Source organism: Protopterus annectens, chromosome 9.part0 (genome assembly GCF_019279795.1).
Source record: "Protopterus annectens isolate FY-2018-M chromosome 9.part0, PAN1.0, whole genome shotgun sequence".
Lineage (NCBI taxonomy): Eukaryota > Metazoa > Chordata > Ceratodontiformes > Protopteridae > Protopterus > Protopterus annectens.
Window position 1 is genome coordinate 1,705,389,965 of NC_056743.1, and position 17,325 is coordinate 1,705,407,289.

The 17,325-nt window shown below is 41.3% G+C and overlaps 1 protein-coding gene across 2 annotated transcripts in view; it reads left to right on the top strand.

The window, feature by feature from the left end:
* TYK2 (tyrosine kinase 2) overlaps window positions 1–17,325 on the top strand; it is a 2,798,586-nt gene that overhangs the window by 396,049 nt on the left and 2,385,212 nt on the right. Inside the window, exon 2 of one of the 2 annotated variants that reach the window (XM_044084572.1) lies at window positions 5,265–5,344. The exons of the other annotated variant lie outside the window; for it this stretch is intronic. The gene's annotated coding sequence lies outside the window, so the exon portion shown is untranslated. The remainder of the gene's footprint in view (window positions 1–5,264; window positions 5,345–17,325) is intronic. 2 annotated transcript variants of the gene reach the window in all.

A 17,325-nucleotide genomic window follows, 5' to 3' on the forward strand; every position in this document is an offset into this window, starting at 1 on the left:
GGACAGATGGCAGACAATACCATTAAAGGAATATGTCAATGTGAAGGAAATCATTCAGGGTCTTTATATCTTTTCACATCTCTGGAAACCATGTACTCTTTCAGTGTTCACAGACAACACAACAGTAATGTAGTACACAGAAAAAGCCAGGACAGACCAGATCTTAACAGTTGTGCAGATTGGCATAGAAAGCCGTGGACTTTACCTCCTAGAAAATCATGGTGCTCACAGCCGCTTACGTCCCATCACAAGACAGTGTGTTGGCTGATTTAAACAGGTCCTTGGAGAAACCTCACAAACGAACCTTGAATTGACAGGTTTTCCAGGACATCCTTCACTGTTGGATTATTCCTCAGTTCTGTTTGCTTCAAAGACCAACAAACCGCTTCCACTATTTTGTACCAAGGACCCATGCCCCTCAGCTTAGAGGACAGATGCTTTCACTTTTCAGTGGACAGGGAAGTTCCTCTACACCTTCCCTCCATTACCTCTCATTCCAAGAGTTCTAAAGACTCAAAAAGAAAAAAAAGCGCTCTTGCTAGTGATTCCCTTTTGGCTAGGACAGCATTGGTTCCCTCTTTATCTTTGTAGTCAGTGTTACAGTACTGATTCTTGGGCTTTTCTGTTATGCAGATGCCTGCAACTGACCTGATATTCAGAGTCTTTGCATCATCCTTAGTTATGGACTTCTGACCAATGTCTGGGTGTTAAAGAGTATAAGAATGGCATCCGTTGGCACCATCTTCAGTACTTTCTAGCCGTGCAGTTTGAGGCACTGTCAGTTGGTTTCTGTTTCCTTTTTTTCCTCCCATTGGGGAAATTTCTCTACTAATTTAATTTTCAACAAAGTAAACAATTCTTTGAAATATTAGTACATCCTGCATAAAGGTTTCTGCAGCAGTGATCATTTGAACATCTACTGCTATGGTAAGTTTACTTAACTGTACTTTCTTACACAACTGCACTATTCACAAGTTAAGGGTTGTCCTTACTGAATGATATGATGGATCTATGCATCAGATACAAAGATAAGCATGTTTATAGATTGTCCATATTCAGATTAAATGTTTACATAAGGATTAATAGGATGCAGTCAGAAGTCTAAAATATGCATGGTTGGTGTTTTTATTTAACCAGTTTTCCCATATGATCTATTGAAGTAGAAGATGTACGTGGTGTTTAATTAATCTGTACTTTGAATTAAGTGATGGGTCCTTTCATTGGGTTGTGTTGAGCTTTAAAGCCAGTAAAGATTTGTTTCTTGATGCATCGTTTAAAAGTGCTGTTAGCTAGTCTTCTTTCATGGTTACTATTTCTGTGACTGAAATGGTGTGGAAGATAAACTGTGTTAACTTAGAATACAGCTTGCTTCTGTGCAAAGATGATAAAGCAGTTATGTAACATAAACATTTTTTTGCCTGTGGGAAATTTTTAATTGAATGATTAATGTGTTATAGTCTGAAGGGGCAGCCGCAGTGGTGCAGCGGTTAGCTTTGCCGCCTCACAGCAAGAGGTTCTCCGGTTTGATTCTCGGCTGGGGTGCCTTCTGTGTGGAGTCTGCATGGTCCTCCCTGTGGTTGCGTGGGTTTCCTCCAGGTGCTCCAGTTTCCTCCCACATCCCAAAGACATGCTGTAGGTGGATTGAACACTCTAAATTTGCCCTAGGTGTGTGTGTGTTCATGTGTGTGCCTTCTGTGGAAGATTTGGCGCCGGGCTGGCAACTCGACACTGTAAAACTCCACTGCCAATCATGAGCGGACAGTTGATCCGCTGTGGTGATCCCTAACAGGGAAAAAGCCGAAAGAAGAAGAAGAATGTGTTATAGTCTGAGTCGGACTTCAAACAGGGTGCGGATGGAGCCATTGGCCCCATCCCGTGTGAGTTTGGATTCGCGATTATTCCCCAAGCATTTTTTTGTCTGGATAAAGAAAGCATTGAAAAAAATCTCTGTAAGGCACTTTCAGTGAATAGGAATTTAATTTTTTTTTTTTTTGCAGGGGGCTTACCCCCTGCACCTCCTGTGTTGTGGGGATTCTTCCACATCTCCCAACTTATACATGCCAACTCCGTGGTCACAAAACAGGGCAACATATGAAATTCAGTGAATGTGACTTTCCGTGATAAAGCCATTGCGTTGTTGTCAGTCAGACAAGCTGTTTGGCTCACACATGCTCCCATGTGGTTATACTCCCCATCCTGCTGATGCTGAATATAGTATTCTTAACGTACTTCCTCCATGGGACCCAGCAGTATACCAGGTTGCTTAATTAGTCATCTTTAAACTTGTCATTTTAGACACACTCTTCAAAACAAGTTATGTTGGGTTTACTTACTGGGTTTGTCCCTGATGAGTGGTGAACAGCAGTTGTTATGCCCCCACCCCCATTAGAGTCACTTAACAACTAACCTTAGTAACTACAGACCCTGTCAGCCTTACAAGCCTCATCTGCAAAGCCATGGAACATATTATAACTGATCTCATAAACTGTGATATCGTGAAACTTGTTAACATTGACCCCTAACAGTTTGGTTTTATGAAAAGTAGTTGCTCACTATTTAATCTGGTACATTTCTTCTGAAGGGTTATTGAGGCTATAGATAGTGGCCATGCAGTGCACATCACTGTGTTGACCTGATTGAGGCCTTTGCCACCATTCCCCATACTGGTATCATACAAAAGGTAAATGCTAATGTTAAAAATTGACCTACATATGGTAAAATGGATAGCAAACTGACAGACTAAGCTGAAACAGTGCGAGTTGCAGGTGCTTCATCATTCATTATGAAAGTGACCAATGTTGTCCCTTAGGGCTTGATGCTGGAACTTTCCGTTTTAGTATTTTCTTCTGCGACTTCCAAGAACAGAGCCAAGACCTCTAGTTAACAATGTATGCAAATTCTTGCAAACTGGGGGTTATGTCACCTGGTGATACCCAACCCATCCAAACTTAACTATGCTTAGTAAACTCTTGGTGTATTAAAATGGCTCAGACTAAATGCTGAAATACGTAATATCACTTTTGGTAGATATCCTATCTCATTATACTGTCTAGGTAACATATCACTACAAAATTTGAATGTAGTTAGGTACTTGGGTTGATGGATGCCTCTGTTTTGACCATCATGTTACAATGGTTCTCAGGAAATTCTTTTATTTAGTCCAGCTAATTTTGTGCATCCATTCACAATACCTTTTCCCCATCTTTGAACATAGGATTGGGGTATCACAATAGTGACAGTCCTCTAGAGCCACTGTTCTCATGGGTTATCTAGTCATGTTGCAGTTGTTCTTCTGTACTACACACACACACACACACACACACACACACACACACACACACACACACACACACACACACACACACACACACATCCTATGGTCAGATTAGAGTATTCAGTCCACCTATTGTATGTGTTTGGAATGTGGAAGGAAACCGGATCCCCAAGAGAAAACCCATACAAATGCAAGGAGGACATGCAGACTCCACACAGAAAGCACCTAAGCCAAGAATCGAACCAGGTACCTCTTGTTGTGAGATGATGGTGCTACTTGCTGCACCACTATACCACACTTTTTTGACTGGTTTGGTCCCCTAGAGTAAGAGTATGCTAGCCTTAAGAAGGGGGGCAGAAGGGTGAGAATAGTCATGAGACTTGGTGGTCTTGGAATATCTGTGAATCTTATATCTTGATTTCTTGGGTATAGTGTTGGCTTTTTTTGACAAACTGTTGGTTGAGTGTTGGCTTTTCATATGATAGGTCACATGTGAGATCTGGTTAAGTGAAAAATGCCAGTACCTTCTCTTAGTGTGTTAAAAGAGATTTGCTTGAATAAAGAACATTAGCCTTATTTTTTCCTAATCTGCTTTCACCCCACTGTTTTACATATTTTACAAATCAAGGCAACTGCACCTCCCACTCCCTTTGTTAAATAAGCATTAAAAAAGCTCTGGCTATTTCAGTTTAAGAATGTATTTGATATGAAAAAGTATTTTAGATTAAAGTGCTCCTTATCCCAGTAAACTTCTGTCAAGGAAACCTTTGTATGATATTTTGGAGTGTATATAAAACCATTTGGTATACTACTTGATGAAAACATTTTTTTTCCTTATCTTTTATGGTTAGTTTGTTGCATACTTTTCTGAAAAAATATTCCTTTGGGCTACCCCTGTGGATTCTGTAAGTTCTTCTTGGATGGTACCCACTTACCACCACCACCTGGTTTTTATAGCCTAGATTAGGGTGAACTCCTGTATAAGCAACGTTAGATGTTCTTACTTTTTTACATGTTGAATGAAATCTGTGGTATTGTTACAGGGCACTTAAGTGTCCCACGCATGTGGAGTATTATCAAAACAGCATACAGCTAGTAGTTTCCCTATCTTGGAGACTCTGGTCTGCTACAGGAGCTGAAAAGGATTCAGCCATGAGGCACTAGTCCCATTTCCTATTCAGAATTAAGTGTAACTTTCTCTTAATTCTGTTTGACAGACTTTTCGTGAGATGTCATGTAGTAGTTGCAGATATTTTGGCATTGCTTTATCAGTGAGTTGGCAAGTTGCATGTAAATTAACTTCCTAAATAAGGTCTGTTTACTTCTTGGCATTGTAGCTCCTGTGAAGTCTATTAGAATAAATGCACACACACGACCATGTTTTGCTTGACAACTTGGTCTTATTAATGGCATATTTTTTGGTTCTGTTTTAAGAAGTTGTCTTTATATTTTAATTATTACATGCCCTTTCCTTTGTGCAACCTTTGAAGTTAGCTGAGGAGCTTTTTTAGGTCTGCTAAATGTGTTGTGTGGGGGTTCCCTTTGTTTTTGAACTTTTGAACTTCTGTTTTCATTTTGCAAAGGCATTTTGTACTTAGAGAATAACTCTAACTAGTATTGCTAAAATTATGTGGATTACTGAAGAAGCTGTGGTGTTACTACGGCGAAAACGCTGTTTTTTATTACAAATAAAAGCGTTATTTTATACGTATTCTTGGATTCGTATTTTACAACTTTACAGGATTTACTATTTGCAACTTGTTCCTGCTTGTCTGGGAGGTGACGTCTTGTTGTGTGCTTCAACGGTTTGTATTCTTTTTTGTGGAGTAGAACTATGTGGATTACATGTTTGAATGCACGTTGCTTTGCTTAGGTCAGAAACTGTGAAACTGGATTGTGTTTGAACTTGATATTATTAGTAAAGAAATTCTTCATATTCATACATGCTTTTTCTGTAATCCATTTTGTATCTCTCCTTTTTAATTTATAGCTCCGGGGTGAATAAGAATGACAAGTTATTACTGCTGGTGTAGAAACGGACGGAAGACTGTGTGAAGACCATTATTAATGGTAAACTGCATTCCCCTTGATCAGTTTTAAATTAAAAAAGAAAGAAGTATGTTGGTTATATTCTTTTAGAAATTTCAGCTGCATATACTTTGCAAGAATAAATTCTTGAGTAAAATCAATAAAATATTTATCGGAAAACAAAATAAATCTACTAGATTTAAATAGTGTAAAGCCTTCTGACACAAACTTCCACCCCGGGACCGACTGTTTTTCTGTGTTACCTGTTTAGGTGATAAGCATTTGAAAAATCTGTAAAGCATTTTGCTAAATGCACTCCCAGAGATAGGAGGAGAAGTTAAGTTTGAAAGAGCTATTGCCAAGAGACTGTACTCCTGTAGGTGAATCCTTTTTTTCACTGGTATCAGATGAGCACGTTTTGAAACTTTTCAAGCCTACGTCTGGCTGGGGGGATGGGGGATAATGTCATAAGATGAAGAAAGAGGCTTTTTTTTTTTTTTTTAAAGGGAATCTATTTTCCTGCCTCCTAAAACTTAAGGACAGAAGATGATAGTGATCCTTCAGCTAGTGATTTTGGAGTTCTTGGATAATGTGGTCTAATACATGAACACACACTTACCAGACAGGACAGCCTTTTTTCTGTATTGAAGCATAGCCAAGTAGGATGGTGCCTTCTAGTCTTCTGTCTTCTTTGTCATTTTGGTCATTCAGCTCTTACTTCATCTTACCATATCCACTCAGTCACTGTGCATGTTGACGTTGGAAATCTCTTAAAGGCCCTTTTGCTGGCATGTATAGTCTAATCCCTTTCCTGTTAGTTTCCAGGACAGATGGTGGCTCACCACCCATGTGTTCTTTTTCAGATGCCTACTCATCAGTCCCTGTCATGGCACAGATACCCACAAGGCCAGTGAACATCCTACAAATTCCATTATTGATGCCAAGTAGGTTTGTCAGTGTGCTGAATTTTTGGGTTTACAGTTGACAGCTTCCATTTCCCCCACACCGAAAGTGCTGCTGATGTAACCTCTGTTGAAGACTTTAGGTGCTAAGTTTTCCTTCGGAACAAGGTCTCTGCATCAAGGAGTCAGTTTCCGCACTGATACTGTTGGCATAGTTCCAAATGAGTATTTCCTCAGAGTGTGGGCCTTTGAAACCAAAGAGTTAGTTGTCAACAACTTTGTGACCTCTTAGTGCTACTTGTTGTCAACTGATCTGCATTAATAACCAAAGGCTAGCTGGTGTTATTGCTGATCAGTACTGATACCTGTGTGTTTTACATTGGTGCCATCAGAGCAGATAGAATTCTTGATAGCAACAGTTACAATGATTTTACATTACTCCCTGCATGTGCCTCCCCGAGCTGCTGTTGTAGCTCTTTTTTCATCCCAAGACCCTCTTTTACATTTTACAATGCCCTACCTCATAAGACCACTTCTATTACACACCTCTATACTACCACCTCAATCTCCTCATCTCCCCATCCATCTTACATGCACACATCTATCCTTGTACGATTAAACTACTCTACCATCTGACCATACTAATAAACTGTCCAGTAAATATAACAAGTACATAGCTAACCTTATCAGAACCAAAGTACACATTGCAGCTAGACTCAAGTGGAGACATTCACTCTAATCCAGGCCCATCTGATAATGGTATCCAGTTGACTACCCAAAATACGTCTCTTAACTCATTCCGACTTCCTAGCAAACCTAATGACCTGCTCGTACTAAATGTGAAAGTGTTCCTCAGAACACAGTGGTTATGCCCCTGTACTAAGCCTGACTAGTTATGTATCTCTTAATACTTTGCTCTTCCTACCCCTTCTACTCATTAACTGTAATTCTTTCCTTATTAACCATAATACTATCTCCCTCTAGAACATTCTTGATTGTACTAGCATGCTATGTTATGCATGTATTCTGCACTGCTGAATTTACTGTGAGAACCTGTAATATGCATTGTAAATATGATTTTTTTTTGTTTAATGTTTCCTTATTTGTTATCTTGTTAACTTCATTGATCTATCTTGGAGCTTATCTCCCCGGGCCTCTACTGAAAATGGACATGTATCCAGTTAGACTAGCCCGGTCAACAAATGTAAAATAAATAAAAAATAAAATAAATAAATAATAAAGTCCATGACCTTCATGCAAATTTTTCCCTATACTCTCCTGACATAGTATTACTAATCGAAACCTGGCTTAAACCCAGGACCTCCAATAATGAAATTCTGCCACCTGACTATAATATCTTATGCAATGGTCGTACATCCAAGAAAGGAGGTGGTGTAGTTGTACTACATCAAAATCAACTAAACATAGAAAACTTAAATATAGACATACCAAATTTAACCAATGCAGACATTATAACTGCTAAGCTGGTATATACCACCTGGGAACAACACTCCCATACTGGATACCCTACTTCACTGGCCGTCTGAGACCCTCCAACATGAAACTTTCATCTTGGGTGACTTCAACATAGATTGGTTAACTTGTAACTCTTACTCCCCCACCAGCTTCACCAGCCTCTATGTTTTTTCCCAACTCATCCAGTATCCCACTAGAATTGATAAATCCACCAAAAGGCAGTCAATACTTGACTAGATTCTGACAAACAGGCCAGCACTAATCAGTCAATCTGGATGCCTCCCTGACAGCCTAAGTGACCACCTCCCAACTTTTGTAAAGATATCGTGCACGTCAAGAAAAAAAAAACACTGTTTACAGATAATAAGAAACAAGAAAAACTTCAGCCAAGCCACTTTTATTAATGCACTAAAACTTTGTAACTGGTCTTCTCTTAAAAACCTCAAACTTAATGAAGCTGTACAATACTTCAACTCTACCTTTTTAGACATCCTAAACTCCCAAGCCCCTCTCAGAACCATCAGGGTAAAATCCAACCATGCTCCCTGGATGAGTAAAGTGACTAGATCTCTTCTGAAATCCAGAGATAAGGCCTGGACCCACTGGCACAAAACGAGTTCCCATACAGGCAAGCAGATATATCTTGAACTCTGTAATAAATCAAAAAAATGTGTTTAAATTAAACAAAATTAACTACTACCATAATATACAAACCAAATGCCAAAATAACCCCCAAATATTCTGGATAGCTATTAATAACATTCTCCTTCCTGGAAAATCGAGAACTCCCACTCCTACCATAACTGATAACTCTTTCAATATTGTCACAGCTTTTAACAAATTCTTTACCGGATCCATTCTTGCTCTTGTTAATGCACAAAACTGTGCAACCTTGAACCAGCTACCCAGGTACCATAATGATACCAAAGGCTTAACATTCTAACCTGTTTTATTAAGAAACTGCTGAAGAAACTAAAACCTACCACCTTAGCTGCTGATAAACTGCCAGCAGAATTCCTGAAAATAGCTGCTGATGCCCTTGCTTATCCTGTGTCCATTCTTATCAACTGTTCAATATCCAAAAATTTAGTTCCTGAAGTCTGGAAAATTCCATACATTATACCTCTCCACAAAGGGGGTAACTCAAAAGAGTTAACTAACTATCGACCCATAGCAGTACTCTTACCTCTGTCCAAAATATTAGAAAGATGTATACACTCACAACTCATGGACTGTCTCAACACCCACAACCTTCTCACAAATACTCAGCATGGCTTCAGGCACTACCACAGCACCACAACTGCACTTATGTCATTCACCCACGTAGTTAATAACCACAGAAATAATGGCAACTATGTCTCTGCTGTCTTTCTTGACCTCTCCAAGGCTTTTGATATGGTCAACCACAACAAGCTGATAAAATCCCTATCTAAGCTAAATCTTAGTAAAACCACCATTTCCTGGTTCCAGAGCTACTTGACAGATGGACAGCAAGCAGTACAGTGGAGGCAAGAACTCTCACCTCTATTACTTGTCAGTCTAGGAGTTCTCCAAGGCTCATTCCTTGGACTTTTACTCTTTTCTGTCTTTACTAATAACCTCTATCCTTCTACCCTAGAAGCCTCAGTCATCCAATATGCGGATGACTCAACACTAATCTGTTGTTCTCCTTCCCTCCAAGAACTGTAGGTCCAAACACAAGCCTCCTTTCTCTCCGTGGAAAAATGGCTTACCAAGTATCAGTTAATACTTAATCCCAGTAAAACCAAACTTCTCATTTTTCGCCCTACTAATCACTCTACTCCCCCTCCACCCTCATTTACTGTCCTTTATAACAGCAAAACAACCATCTCTCCAGTTACTCACACCAAACTACTAGGTCTAGAAGTTGACTGTGACATGAAATTTGATACTGACATCTCACTCACCATAAAGAAAGTACACAAAAAACTGGGGGGACTATATAGAAACAAAAAAATTCCTCGCAAATAGTACCAGAGCTAAAATAGCACAAACTCATCTCATCTCCACACTTCTATATGCCTCTCCCATCCTCACCAGTCTCAGAAAGTCAGACTTATCCAAATTTGACACCTGCTTTAACAAAATTACAAGGTTCGCCACCAACAGCCCTTACAAAACAACTCAACTGGTTTGAACTCCCCCATCTCTTTCTCTACAACCTGCTCATACTAACCTATAAGTTCCTGTACTACCCCGAGGAAACCCCTGCATTACAAAACCTAATACACTCTTAAGCCAGTACTAGGGTTCTACTCTCCAGCAACAAACCTCTTCTTCAGGTCATTAAATCCAGTAACTCTGCAGGGGCCTCCCTCTGTTCTAACTATATTGTTAAAACATGGAACTCTCTGCCCACTAACATAACAGCCGCAACATCCTTATCTCAGTTCAAGAAATGTCTAAAAACATACCTATAAACTAACTGGGTTTGCCATTGTGATACTCCAGGCTAATCCTACTCCGTCTTATTCTGGCTCCCCCTTAGTCAAAGCTCCTCCCTAATTTTCAGTCTATAGACTTCTGTTAGTTCTTCTTAGACTCATTTCTCTAGCTTCTGTCTTCTCCCTCATCTCCTCTCCGACTTCCAAGTGATGATAATTAATGTATACTCTTATCTTATTATATAATTCTCAATATTTTTACTGATGTATAGTTAACTGAATAGTCATAGCTTAATTTTTGTTATGGTTTGTTCTTATGTAAATATGTGTAATCTTTGTCATATGATGAATTATTAACCTGTGCTGTAACTGGAGTTTTTCTCCCCGGGCTTTCATTAAAAAAGGACTTGTGTCCAGTCAGACTTTCCCTGGTTACCAAATGTAAAATAAAATAAAGAAAAATAAATAAATAGTTAAATGTCCTTGTGGCCCATCAGTTTTCCTTCCATCAGGACAGAATAGCCACTGGTGAGATCAGCTTTGAAGGTCTGCTGATTTCTTTTTTGCTTCCTGTTGTGATCCATCTCCACAAGAAATGGGAGGGAACCACTTGTGCAAGAGGAAGTACATTGACACCCCCTTGCAGTCTACTATACGAGGTACAGACAATAAAAATGTGGATGATTGCCAAGCATCCCCTCCCAGGTGTCCACAAGTTTGTGGAGATACTGTAATTAATGTGGCAGAGGGGTTCATGGATGGTGAATGCAGCCTTCACTAAGGAAGAAATATTACAGGAGGCTTTTTCACTCTGTCTAGCTTACGTCTTGAGTATTCCCTTATGCCGGTTGCATGATCCTTTTAATTGGTAGACAAGGCATGGTGAGAGCTCAGTGTGGAAGATCCTCTCCCAAAAAGACCAAAGGCTTCATTAGCTAATTTCATTGTAGTGGCAGCTGGCATAAAAAAAAGAACCCTGTGAGGAGAGACATGCAGTCCATTCATCAGGTAAGGGTGCTCTGGCTTTGTTTTGCTTTGATAAAGTTATGTTCACCATTAGGGTGCTGAATTACTTGAAACATATCCTTTGGCACTTAACATAATGAATAGTTGAAACCATGAAAACATTGCTTCACAGTGATTTGCGTCTTATGCTGTAATCACAGGTGGTATTAATGGCTGTACTCTCCATTGCTTTAGTGGCTGGAACTATGCCCTTTTTTCATAGCAGTCCTTTTATTGTTCCAGCACCCTTAGCTGTGGTCACTAGGGGTGCCTGTGTGTCCTACAGTGAGTGCTGCTTTTTACTCTTTGGGGGAGGGGGGGCTGTTAAAACTATTTATTTTTCCTTGGAATGAGTTGTGTTATTTTACTTTTGAGGCTGTGGTAAGTGTTGAAATGTTTTTAGCTATGTTTTTTGTAGAAAAAGTGGCTTACTTTAATAACATCTGCTGCCAAGCTTCCCTGTGAATCTGGCATCTTTTTTTTCGACTTTATCATGGAACAGTCTACCGATTTCTCAGTTCTTCCTTCTTCCAGCCACAAAACAGAAAAAAATTAACAACCAGCCACTTCAGCAGGCTACTGTAGATCCTGAGCCATAAATGGGTAGCTCTGCTGTGGCTATTTCCTCAGAACATTAGTCTTTTTTTTCCTTGGCTCCCTCTGATGTAGTACCTACAACCAGTGTAAACAAGTGGTTAGATGCATCCTCTGCAGCTTTTGGAGTGCCCTTGGTGGACAAGGGAGAACCACTCTCTTCGGTCTTGAAGGAACAGGTGATAACCTCTGTGCCTAGCCAGACTGGATTGCCTGTCCCTATGGAGGTTTTCCTGTCAAAAGTAGGTCTGCTTTTTCAGAATTTCTTGTCATAAAGAAGCAAAAATTTAGGCACGTATTTTCCTGATGTTCTTCATCTCACATTGCTGCAGTCCTAACACTTGGGTAGTCCGCTGTCCCTCATTCGGCCCGAATATCAGAGCAAAAGGCTGACGTCGGTCAGGGCGCATTTGACTGACATCAGAACGTCAGGGTACAAATGCGCATGACCGACGTCATATCCTCAGTCTTTTTTGCCGCATGGTCCGATGCAGAAGCAGTGTTGCAAGTGCCATTCGGCGTTCTGAAATTTTTCGGAGTTTCAGACCGAAGTCAGAGTTGGTTAAGTACCCCGTTGGGGAATATTTTGGTTTTTTCTTGCCTCAGTGGTTTACCGGATGTCAGAAAAAGTGAATAACTGTATTTCTTGTGGGAAACAGATACCGCATAGAGATTATCATAATTTGTGTATACCTTGTTTAGGACCTGAGCACGACGTTGTTGGTTGCCGCTTTTGTGCTAGGTTTAATAAACGCACTATAAAGTGGAGGTTGGATTGTGCAAGGTTGGTCTTTGGGAAGCGGTGCAATTACAAAATGCCGTCGGATGCTCCGGCGCCGCTTCCTCAAAGAAGCGCAAGGACAAGGCAGTTAAATCTAGGTTAGAGGAGTCGTCCGAACCGGACGCCAGTTCTTTACAGGTGTCAGTGGAACCGGTGGTTCCGACGGAGGCCTCTCTGGAGACCCAGGGAGAAACTCTGATTTTACAGGATGTGGCCTCCCAGGAGGCAGGGCAGGCTGTAGGGGCTTCTCAAGTTTCTGTTCTCCCTCCCTTACTAAGGGGTCTAGGCCCTCTCTTTCTGCTGCCAAGGCTTCTCCCAGAGGCAGGCCTAGTTTAGCTTCGGTAGGTGTCTCTCCCAGTTCTTCAGGTGCTGTGCCCAAGAAGCACATGCTCAAAATGGCAGAGGATTTAATTTCTTTGATTAGGGGCTCTATGCCCCCTCCTGATAAGAGGCCTAGGATGGAACCTGTGTTGGGGGATTATGAGCAGGCTTCGGATGTGTCTGAGTCTTCGGCTGAAGACTTGCAGGAGTATTCTCATTATTCTGATTCTGATATGGATGATTCTACTCCTTCTGCTTCTCCTCCTGAGGATTTTTCTTTTTCAGAGACCCTTCACTCCATGAGAGAGCATTTTAAATGGGAAGGTCAGGATTTCTCTGATTCCAGGAAAAGGCTTAGGGAATTTTTGTTTTTACCCCAGCATAGGCCTTTAGCTATTCCTCCTGTTCTGAATGTGGTGGAAGATGTGTTTCGGAGGCTTCTCTTAATCCTGATTCTTTGCCTCCTGCTCCTGTTAAACCGGATAGGTATTACAGGGTGCCTGAAGCTCATAAGTATCTTTTTAAGAGTCCTAGGGCAGACCCAGAAACTGTTAGCCAGGGGCCCAAGGGTGTTAAGGCTTCTGCTGTCAAAAATCCGGTTCCTGCAGATAAAGAGGCCAGGGCCTTGGATAGATGGGGAAAGAAAGTTTATACTTCTTCCACTCTAGCCATGAGAGCTTTGAATTGCCAGTTTCACATGTTGAAATATCAAAATTATCTCCTTTCTCAGTTGAAATCTAAGGTTGATGCCCTAGCTGAAGGTATTGACTGTAAAGAGTTACAAGATTTAGTGCATGTTTCTGAGCAGGTGGGTAAGCATTCTTTGCAATGTGGTTTTGATGCTGTACAGGCCTCGTCTAGGGTGGCTGCCACTGGGTCAGTTCTTCGCAGGCATGCCTGGCTGAGGGATCAAAATTTATCCGACCATGTTAAAACTAGGATTTTGGATGCCCCTTTGCAATCTGATGTCTTGTTTGGTTCTCCTGTTGAGGCAGTTTTAAAGAAGATGGAAGATAAGGCTAAGTCTATGCAGACTGTTAAAGATTTTTTGCAGGTTCAGCCTCCAAAGTTTAGTAGAAATTGGCCTACTAAAGGGTGGTCGTATCCTTCTTATGATTCCCAGTCTAGGGGTAAATCTAGACGTGGCAGGGGCAGAGGTCAGGGCTCTTTCAGGCCCAGAACAGGAAGTTCTCCTGCACAGTCTTCAAGTGAGGCCAGGGGTCAGTCCTTTCGTAAACAGACCCAATGACCTACCTTTTCAGCTGCCAGAACCTTCTCGCCTGGCAGCACCTTTGGGAGGAAGGTTGGCACTTTTCAAAGAAAATTGGAATTCGATTACCCAAGACAAATGGGTACTGGATATCATACATCACGGTTACAGGTTTTATTTCCATACCTTGCCTCCTTTCAAAGGCATGCCAGACATTCCTCCTCAACAAAGAATAGAGGCTCACAAGCAAATTTCACTACTACTCCAAATAGGGGCCATACAGCCGGTTCCTTTGCCAGAAAGGGGCCTAGGATTTTATTCTTGCCTGTTCCTAGTCCCAAAGAAGGGGAACACGTGGAGACCAATTTTGGATTTGTCTATCCTCAACACTTATCTGGACATTCCCAAGTTCAAAATGTTGACGTTGCAGCAGCTTTTACCTCTGTTGGGCAAAGATCATTGGATGGTAACTTTGGATCTCAAGGAGGCTTACCTTCATGTTCCTATCAGACTGAGTTGCAGGAAGTATCTGCGTTTTCGAGCTGGGACTTCTCATTATCAGTTCTCTGCATTGCCCTTTGGCTTATCTACTGCGCCCAGAGTGTTCACAAAAGTTCTGGCTCCAGTGATAGCTTTCTTCAGGCTAACAAGAATACAGATCTATCCTTATTTGGACGACTGCCTGATTCTGGCTCAAGGAAGGGAAGAGCTTCTTCATCATCTGGAATATGTGATAGCAGTGCTAAGATGCCTGGGGTATTCTGTGAACAAAATAAAGTCCAGTCTAGTACCCTCTCAAGACATGTGCTTTCTGGGTGTGAGACTGAATACAGCATCCCAGATGGCCTTTTTAACCCCGGACAAACAAAAGAGTCTATCCCTTTACTTCCATCAACTATCTCATCAGTCCGGGCTGACTGCAAGGACAGTCCTTCAAGCCTTAGGGTTCATGGCATCTTGTATTCTGGTGCTTCCCAATGCCAAACTGCATATGAGGAAGCTACAATGGTATCTCAAAATGTATGGACACAGCACTGCCAGGATCTGGACACTGTCATTCAAATAATACCTTGCATTCAAAAGGAATTTTTGTGGTGGGCTCAGGAATGTCACCTAAACAAGGGACTCTCTGTGACCCGCCAGAGGCGAGTCAGATTTTAACGACAGATGCCTCAGACATAGCTTGGGAGCTCATCTAAATGGAAAGTGGATACAAGACAAGTGGCCTGCCAGACTACAACATCTACATATCAACATGAAGGAGATGTTAGCAGTCCAGTTTGCATTAATAGCTTTCAAGGATTTACTTCTTCCAGGGCAGGTGTTGATTCTAACAGACAACACAACTGTCATGTGGTACATCAACAAGCAAGGGGGAACACATTCTTATCCTCTATGCAGGCAAGCAATGATTTTGTGGGAGACTGCTCTCAGTTTACAACTAAGTCTTCAGGCAAGGTTTCTGCCGGGAGCACAGAACTCCTTAGCAGATGTGTTAAGCAGACAAATCATGGATCCCCACGAGTGGAAACTGGATCTTCATGTATTTCAGAAACTGTCAGTGTCCTGGGGAACTCCAGACATAGATCTGTTCGCTTCTCCACTAAACAACCAGCTGCCAAAGTTTTGCACAAAGCGGTTTCATCCCACAGCTTGGAAAGTGGATGCTCTTTCTATCAGTTGGAAAAATCTTCATGTGTATGCCTTTCCACCTCTGCCTCTCCTCCCAAAGGTACTTCTGAAGGTCAGACAGGACAAGCCAAGGATGATTTTGATAGCTCCAGATTGGCCTCGACAGCACTGGTATCCACTACTGAGAAGTCTAGTAAGAAAGCCTCCATGGCCTTTGCCTTTGATTCCACATCTGTTGTCCCAGGAGGACAGTCATTTGCTGAATGTCAAACTTCACTCTCTTCACCTAACAGCATGGCATATTCTGTTTTAAACCATAGAGGGTCTCAACTTCCACAACAAGTTTTGAATGTGATTTTGGAAGCTAGAAGGCCTAGTACAAGGAAAGTGTACGCAGATAAATGGAAGAGATTTTTATTTTGGAGTGCAGCTAAGGATTTGGATGTTTCTGAGCCTGATTTAAGTGTGGCTCTTCAATATCTTACTGAGTTATTGGACAAAGGTTTGTCCTTCTCTTCTATTAAGATTCATGCTGCAGCAATTTCAGCTCACTACGATTGTGACCCACCATTGTTTTCTCATCCTTTATTCAAGCAATTTCTCAGAGGGGCAAAGAATATAAGACCCCCGAAGAGCTCCTACTCCTGCTTGGGATCTCAATTTTGTGTTGGAGAAACTCACTCTACAACCTTTTGAGCCTGCAGCTACTGCTGAGTTGAAATATTTGTCATGGAAGACTGCTTTTTTGTTGGCCATTACTTCTGCAAGAAGGGTTTCTGAATTACAGGCCCTTATGGCAGTTGAGCCTTTCTTAATTTTTCACAAGGATAGGGTATCTTTACGTACCAATCCCTCCTTCATGCCTAAAGTGGTTTCTAGTGTGGCTTTAAACCAAACTATTCATTTGCCTACTTTTTATGCAAATCCCCAAACGAAAGGGGAAAAGATTTTGCACACCTTGGATGTTCACAGGCAGTTGCGATATTATTTGGACAGAACTAAAGGGTTCAGGCAATCTCAGCAATTATTAGTTTCTTTTGCTTTGTGCTCTCAGGGCAAGCCTGTGTCAAAACAAACTATTTCAAAGTGGATTGGATTTTGCATTGCTTTCTGTTATTCCCATCATGGCAAAGAGATTCCAGCTGGGATTAGACCTCATTCCACTAGGGCTACTGCCACTTCAACAGCTTTTTGAGGGGTGGCTACTAAGGATATTTTGGAGGCAGCCACTTGGAGTTCAGTGCATACCTTCTCTAAGCATTACCACCTTCCCTTGTACTCTAAATCTAGGGCTGGTTTTGCCACTGCTGTGTTGCAGGGCATTTTGGCAGCTCCTGCTTCATTATAGTTTAGCCATCCTCCCTTACCTCTGCTTTGGGATTCTACCCAAGTGTTAGGACTGCAGCAATGTGAGATGAAGAACATAGTACAGTTTTGTACCTACCATAAATGTAGATGTTCGAAGATCCACATTGCTGCAGTCCAATTTACCCTCCCTCCTTCCCCTCTGTTGTTGAGGTGGTTGTGTGGGTTGGGTTATCCATCTGAGGTAAACTGCATTTGGTATATTGCATTTTGTATATATTGTATATATTATACATATTTTTGGTGTTAGACTAGCTATTTGTTTAGTTGTGGTCTTTGGGTTTGGACCTTTCTTTTTAGGGTCTTCTGACATCTGGGGCAAGAAAAGACTG